Genomic DNA, 7,135 nt, shown 5'->3' with positions numbered 1-7,135 from the left:
GGCAGGGTCGCTGGGCTAGGACAGAATGGCACTTCAGCCTGTGACAGGGAGCGGTAATGTACCGCTAGACGTTCTACCCGATGGTCATCCTGCCCAGGAGCAGTAAAGGTTCTCTTCAGTTTACATCATGGGATCAAGATGGGATCAAGAATGGGATCAAGATTGCAAAGAAGACCGATGCCTTAACGGAATCAACCGTTGCAGAGCAATCGATGCAGTCGTGGAAAGCATGCACACTCGCAAACCTTCGAAACAAGGACATCATGGCCAGGCGGTGCAGTTTGCGTCGAACTATATCTGTGAACCTGTGTAACCTGCGAAAACGGCGATGGAAGCCTGATACGCGAGAACGACATTGCTAATAGTGCCAATGGCTTCTCCGATGCAGTCATTTTAGAACTGTCTCTTTTATTTTGTTAACTTTTAACTCCATCTAGGATTGCATGATCTGGTGCATTCTTGTTCTCTTTTAGTTGACAAAGTAACGAATAGGAAAAACCAGGCAAATTGGGATGTCTTGAGCTCATGTGAGGCAATTCCTTTTTTAGCGAAGCGCCTTTCGTCAGCGGGGATCCTTTGTACACGGGTTGTGACGCCCCTTGCTAAGGCCGGTTGCTCCTTTCGTACACAAACTAATGCGTCGAGGAGCCAGAAGGAAGCTTCAGCGGAATAATGCACGCGCACGATAATCCGACAAATGAGCCGATTTGTCGAGCCTTGATTTTGGAAATTGTTGAAAAATGTTAAAAAGACTGCTTTGGACAACGCAATTTTTCTATTTGGTACACATGCTCTTCAGTACGCCACCGATTGCGTCGTCGTGCCTTGCATACCATTGACTGATAGTCAGATAACGTCCGTTATGTCAGTAAATCGTAGGTCAGCTATTTCGCATCGAAATGCTGCGCTGTCCAGAAGGACGTCGAGGAAAACTGGCCCTATAGATCAGATCGCATGCGCCTGATATAACAATGAGTGAGAAGTACAACAACGGTGAGATACTCCCTTTCAAAAAAAGCAGTGCTCATTCGATGCTTGTAATAGGATTCCCAACAGACCCGGACCCAGCAATGAGGTAGAAGCACAAAAACCTGCGGTTTGTGCTCATCGTTCAGCTGGAACTACAAGACGATATAAACAGGTGCATGTTTTACACTCCGTGGATCATCAGTCTCATTGTTGATCCATTGCAATGAAATATATAATTTAAAAATTTTCTGTAAATGGCTGGTATTTAAAGCAATGTTCTTGGGCTATTGGCATAAATTGGCGTCCAAATCCAAATGCATATGCAATACGAAATACGAAACTACTGAAACGTCTGACCAAATATCCTTAGATTGCAAGTTTCTTGCGTGCAGCAAACAAAACGATGGGTTTCTTCCAGACTTATTGGCAAGGTGTTCACTACGGCACTTCTTTGTCACCTGACACGGATTACAGCTTGCATACTTAACGACGGATTTGATTTCGCGGGAATCATGACCAAAACGAGACCGTACCTAACTCGAAATCAGAATGCTGCTGAAAATTTGGCTGCGCTGCGGATTCAAAATGAAAACTAACGAACTGGTGTCGGCATTGATTGAGCTGGGCGGCGCCAACAAAATGTCTGGGTGGGTGACGCATTCCTCTGCCATCCCCCCCCCCCCTGCCTACCCGAGCCCCCACCCCTCCCTACCCTACCATCTCCCCCCTCCACAACAGACATAGCAACAAGACAAGTGCCGGTAGTCTGCGGTGATTTTCAGTGGTCGAATGTCACCCAAGCAGGCCGGCAATGGTGGCAGCCTTCAAAGGCCGCGGCGGTGTCTGGTATAAAAGCCAGTAGTGCCGCCACCGACGCACAGTCACCCTCTGCTCCACCACCAATCATGAACAAGGTGAGCCCGGTGGTGTCAGTATTCGTGGGAAAGGCTGAAACCTGCCGATTCAGCTGGTTGGAGTTCTGATGTGAAGAGGAACGTGAGCAGCTTTAGATGCGTGGCAACAAGATGCATTGCTTGGCTGCCTGCCGTTTCTTCAGCTCTCGCCATCTCTCTATCTTTCCGCCGTTTGTTTCCAGTTTTTCGTCGTGCTCTCGCTGGCCGTGGTGGCCGTGGCGGCCGCCTCTGATGCGGACCTGGACCAGGACGAGTCCATCGCCGTGGCCAGCTACGCCGCCCCCGCATACCGTAGAGGTTACAGCTACGCCGCTCCTACCTATGGCTACACCCGTAGCTACGCTGCCCCCACCTACGGTCTGGGCTACGGCAGCGGCTACGGTCTCGGCTATGGACGCAGCTACGGCTACAGCAACGGCTATGGTCTCGGATATGGCTCTTACGGCTACGGCAATGCCGGCTATGGTCTCGGCTACGGCCGCCGCTCTTACGGTTACGCTGCGCCGTCTTACGGATACGGCCGTAGCTACAGCTACTCTGCTCCTGCCTACTATGGCGGCTACAGCAGCTACCACTAAAGAACCCGGCGCGAGCAGCGAAGTGAAACTTGAGTATTTTCATGATTGTGACTGAACTTTGGAGGATTTACCTGACTAGCGAACCGTATGGTTTGAGTTGTCATGTGTAATACATACTGTCGATTGCATACATCACGTCGTTTACTTCAACTCATGCTTAGCTATGCCCTGAGAAGGGTAACTATGATGAAGGTTTGTAGAGCTCTCAAACGCTCACAGTAAACGGATCCGACTGTTTAAGGGCCGACCAGTGACTATTACATGGACATATAAGTGCATGTATTTGGGGAAAGAAAACTAAGAGTGGTTCATCTCCGGCCAACATTTCCTTTTCTTCTTTGCCTAAGGCCTCCTTCTCGTTTCAAGCCTAAACAATGCAGCGTGCGATGTTGTGATCTTGGACGGTAATACATTTCACCATGGCCTAGGGATTATCCAATAAACAAAATTGCAAGGTGCCACGTTGCATTGCGTAGACATGCTCACGATGTCGCATGAGTTAGTGTAAACCAACGTATATGTTGCTCTGTGAAGCTTCTGGCCGGTTTTTACAACCGCAGATACCTCAAATTTAAACACTTGGGTCAAGTTTTGCCTAATGATGATATCCTCGGCCTATGCCTTTTCCTCCAATGGCATGTATAAGTGATGAAACCAATCCAATGAGACCAAAAGTGCATGTATTTGGGGAAGGAAAACCAAGAGTGGTCCATCTCTGGCCAACATTTCCTTTTCTTCTTTGCTTAAGGTTTTTTCTCGTTTCAAGCCTATACAATGCAATGTTCTTGTCAATAGGAGCCCTGCCCGCGAGAGGCAGAGGGTCTCCTTGGCGTGCAGCAGGGATCGTCATGAGATGTAGCATTGTATTGAAACTGCGTGAGCAGGTTCATGTTGCTAATAGTGTTTCATATTTGTTAGGGTTTTGAACCCCAAGCTACATTTTGAAGATCATTCGGTGTAGTTCACAGCCGTGCCCTTTCTAATTCCTAACACTCTTTAGTTTCCGAGCTCGCGGCCGCAAAGATGTGCAGACACGTTCCGTGCAGATTATTACGAGGCCATGTAGGCATGCATGGCCTCGTAGTATTTCCAGCAGTAGTGGTTGTTAGTTGCCTCGCAATGAATGTTGAGCGACGAATTAAGTTTCGTGCCAAACAATATAAAAAAATGGAAATGATTGCACCCCTTACTGTTGTTACGGACATAAGGCTTGAAATAAATAGCTTAAGAATGGCGTCATAACAGGGCACGTGAACACACGTAAACGTCTTAGATCCGCGGATCGGTATTTAAACTGTTAACTGCATTCGCGAGCAAAATTTTCCGCATCGATTAGGTAGTAGTAATAGTTGCATTCCTTGTAAGAAAGGCAGGAGAATGGAGATTAAGATGCGGTAATATTTTGGCAACATGCCTTTGTAAAGCAATAGAAGAAGTGAGCATTGCGGAAGGTGCCGTACGTGAGCTTATTTTATCATATCTGGCGCTTGCTTCAGTATCTTTTGTCGTGTAATATTCCCTTTAAAGGAACTGTCCCTTCTGTAGGTCATATTTCAAAAACATAACCCAGTGAAAACTCCGCACTAGTTATGTCTAATACTAGAACTGAGTAGGGCGCTTCAGCACCGTTAGGACGTAACAAGGATATCAGTTGTATTTATTTTTCAGTTCAGATTACACTGTCAGCGCTTTGTACCAGCACTACGCTTGTTCTCTGCAGTCCGCGACCGCCGTCGCCATGACAACCGCCTTGCGAAAACTCTACAGGTACAACTAAAACAACGCTTGTGAATGGCCCAGCGGGCAACGGCCCCTTACCGAGAAGCGCATTGGTCGAAGTTTTGCACCAGTGCGTCACATGAATCATGTGATGCTCGCATCCATAACGTCAAAGTGCGCATCGAAAAGTGCCACTGGAGTAAAAGCCATAGGGGAGAATACGGGACATGCTGTATAGACGGGATAATTCAAAGACATGGTGTAAACATTTCGTTGAATTTACGAGATGATAGCTGCATGTTCGCAAATCTTCATTGTCTAAACAGTGTTTAAGATTTTGCAGCATCTATTACACAATTTTTGGATACACTAGTGAGTTTCAAACACTGTAGAGCACACAACTTGGAAAAATCAAGGCAAATGATTTTGTTACCCTCATAGTGGTGAGCAGCGAGTCAAATGAGCTTTATCCGCAGGGCCGGCTATTTCAAATTGAAAATCTGAGCCATTCAGCAGGGTTTCGATAAAGAACTGGCATTACCGATCAAATGGTACGTGACTGACGTAAATATACCTCAAAAATACAAAACGTGGTATGCTACTTTAAGAAAATAGGCCGGCGTTCAATCCATACATTATTAGCATTGCCAACGCACTCAGATGCGAGTAAAGAGGTGGGAAAACAGGAACCAGCAGTTTGCGCCATTGTTAAGTAAGAATTTCAGTGTGATATAACACATTTATCCTTGACACTTCGTGACTCATCGGTCTTATTTTTTATCATCACGGTGAAATGCATGTTTTGCAAATTTTGCGTACATGACTGGATGTTTAAGCAAATCTCATTCGCTGTGGAGCGTAATTGGCTGCCAACTCACAAATGTAACGTGCAAAAATGAAAGTCAAAACCGGCCAAACGTTATGCTGAGTAAAATTCGGCAAAAAGCGAAAACTTAACCAGTTTTTTGCAACCATGGTCTACCCACATGTTTGGGCACGTGGCACATTCATGCTCTCTCACAGCAGACAGAGGAAGTGCTTCTTCCCTGGGGCGATACTGTTCAGATAGAAGCAGTTTTTAGATGATGTGGCAACACTGTGCAACTGCTTGGCAGTCTGCTGTTTCTCCAGCTCTCTCCATCTCAACAACATTTCGCTGCTGTTTCCATTTTTCGTCGCGCTCTCGCTGGCCGTGGTGGCTGTGGCGGCCGCCATCTGATGCGGACCTGGACCAGGACGAGTCCATCGCCGTGGCCAGCTACGCCACCCCGGCCTACGGTGGAGGTTACAGCTATGCCGCTCCCGCCTACGGGCTACACCCGTAGCTCCGCTGCCCCCGCCTACGGTCTGGGCTACGGACGCAGCTACAGTCTGGGCTACGGCAGCGGCTACGGTCTCGGCTATGGACGCAGCTACGGCTACGGGCAACAGCTATGGTCTCGGATATGGCTCTTACGGCTACGGCAGCCGGCTATGGTCTCGGCTACGGCCGCCGCTCTTACGGTTACGCTGCGCCGTCTTACGGATACGGCCGTAGCTACAGCTACTCTGCTCCTGCCTACTACGGCGGCTACAGCAGCTACCACTAAAGAACCAGCGCGAGCAGCGAAAGTTAAGCTTGAGCCCCATGATTGTGACCTCCTGACGAATAGTGATCTGGATTAGTAAACCGTGCGGTTTGAGTTCTCCGATCTCAATACTGAATTCGCTCTATGAACTTGTTTGAAGCGATCAGCGAAGGACCATTGTGATGATGTGCCAGACAATGAAGATTGTGTGCTTTTCGGTGCATGAATGCAGTCTTAACATGCATAGCAGGCAACAGCAGCTTGCGCTTTGGAATCCACCGATAACTGGTTATTTTACCAAATAACCACTTATGTATATATATATATATATATATATATATATATATATATATATATATATATATGACGGCTGGTTATTTCACCAAAGTGTGCGTGCATAAGCATCTACCAGGGCGTCTGCCAGCCAAACGGCATAAGGGAAGTGAAATATGGTGCAATACCTGTTAATGCATCGCTTAGGATTTTTTGGAAAACGTGTGTTATCGCCAGGACACACTGCCGAACCAGCCCACGTTTGCACCACTTCTGCTGAGATGGTCTCTACGGCTGCGTGTATGTGTATCCTTGAGGCCCAAGGCCCAAGCGATGGAATTCAGCGGGTTCATTCAGACAAAATTCGCAGGTGAAGCGCAACCAAGATTGCCTCCCCCCCCCCCCCCCCTCTCTGCCCTGCAACTGCCGCCGCTCTACAGCTGTTCGGTCGGTGACATTCGGTAAGCGAGATCGTGCCAAACATATCAGTCAACGAACAGCCGTTTTGCGACTCGCTAGCCTCAAATTACGGTCATACAGGACGCTCGTGCAAAGTACGCTCCTTGACCACGGGGTCTCTGAGCTGACAGCCTGAAAGGCTACATGCTCGGAGCTTGGCGACTATTTCCCGGGCAAGGCGATTCCCTGCTCATACCAACATAACGTGATAAGTATCATGACGAAACTTGCGTGCCTGTGGAACATGTTGGTTTTGCCCCCCCCCCCAAGCCAAGGAATCTATGGCTCAGAGACTCAAATTTTGATGAGCGAGGTGTCAGTGTGGCCATCTAATCGTACTTAATAAATAAATAAAATCGCATGCTTTGTGCATATTGCAAAACTGAGGTATTGTGCTTATTTTTTTAGTTAATTAAGAATTAATCAAATTGAATGAAATTAACCTTGATAAAATTATACTTCAGTTCTGTACCCACAGCATTTTGTTCGGTGTGTTGAGTTTTCGCCAAAATCATGTGACGTCCTCAGAACAAAAAAGTCAGGTGTTTTACGTACTACAGGGGGTACAGAATAAAATCAAAGATGGCTTACTTGTTGCAACGTCTCATAGCTAAGGTTAAAATCACTGCTTGAATCATCTTGAATGATTAGGTAG

Source organism: Pollicipes pollicipes, unplaced genomic scaffold (genome assembly GCF_011947565.3).
Source record: "Pollicipes pollicipes isolate AB1234 unplaced genomic scaffold, Ppol_2.1 Scaffold_1600;HRSCAF=1878_pilon_pilon_pilon, whole genome shotgun sequence".
In the NCBI taxonomy this organism is placed as follows: domain Eukaryota; kingdom Metazoa; phylum Arthropoda; class Thecostraca; order Pollicipedomorpha; family Pollicipedidae; genus Pollicipes; species Pollicipes pollicipes.
Note: the sequence above shows the minus strand (reverse complement) of the source record.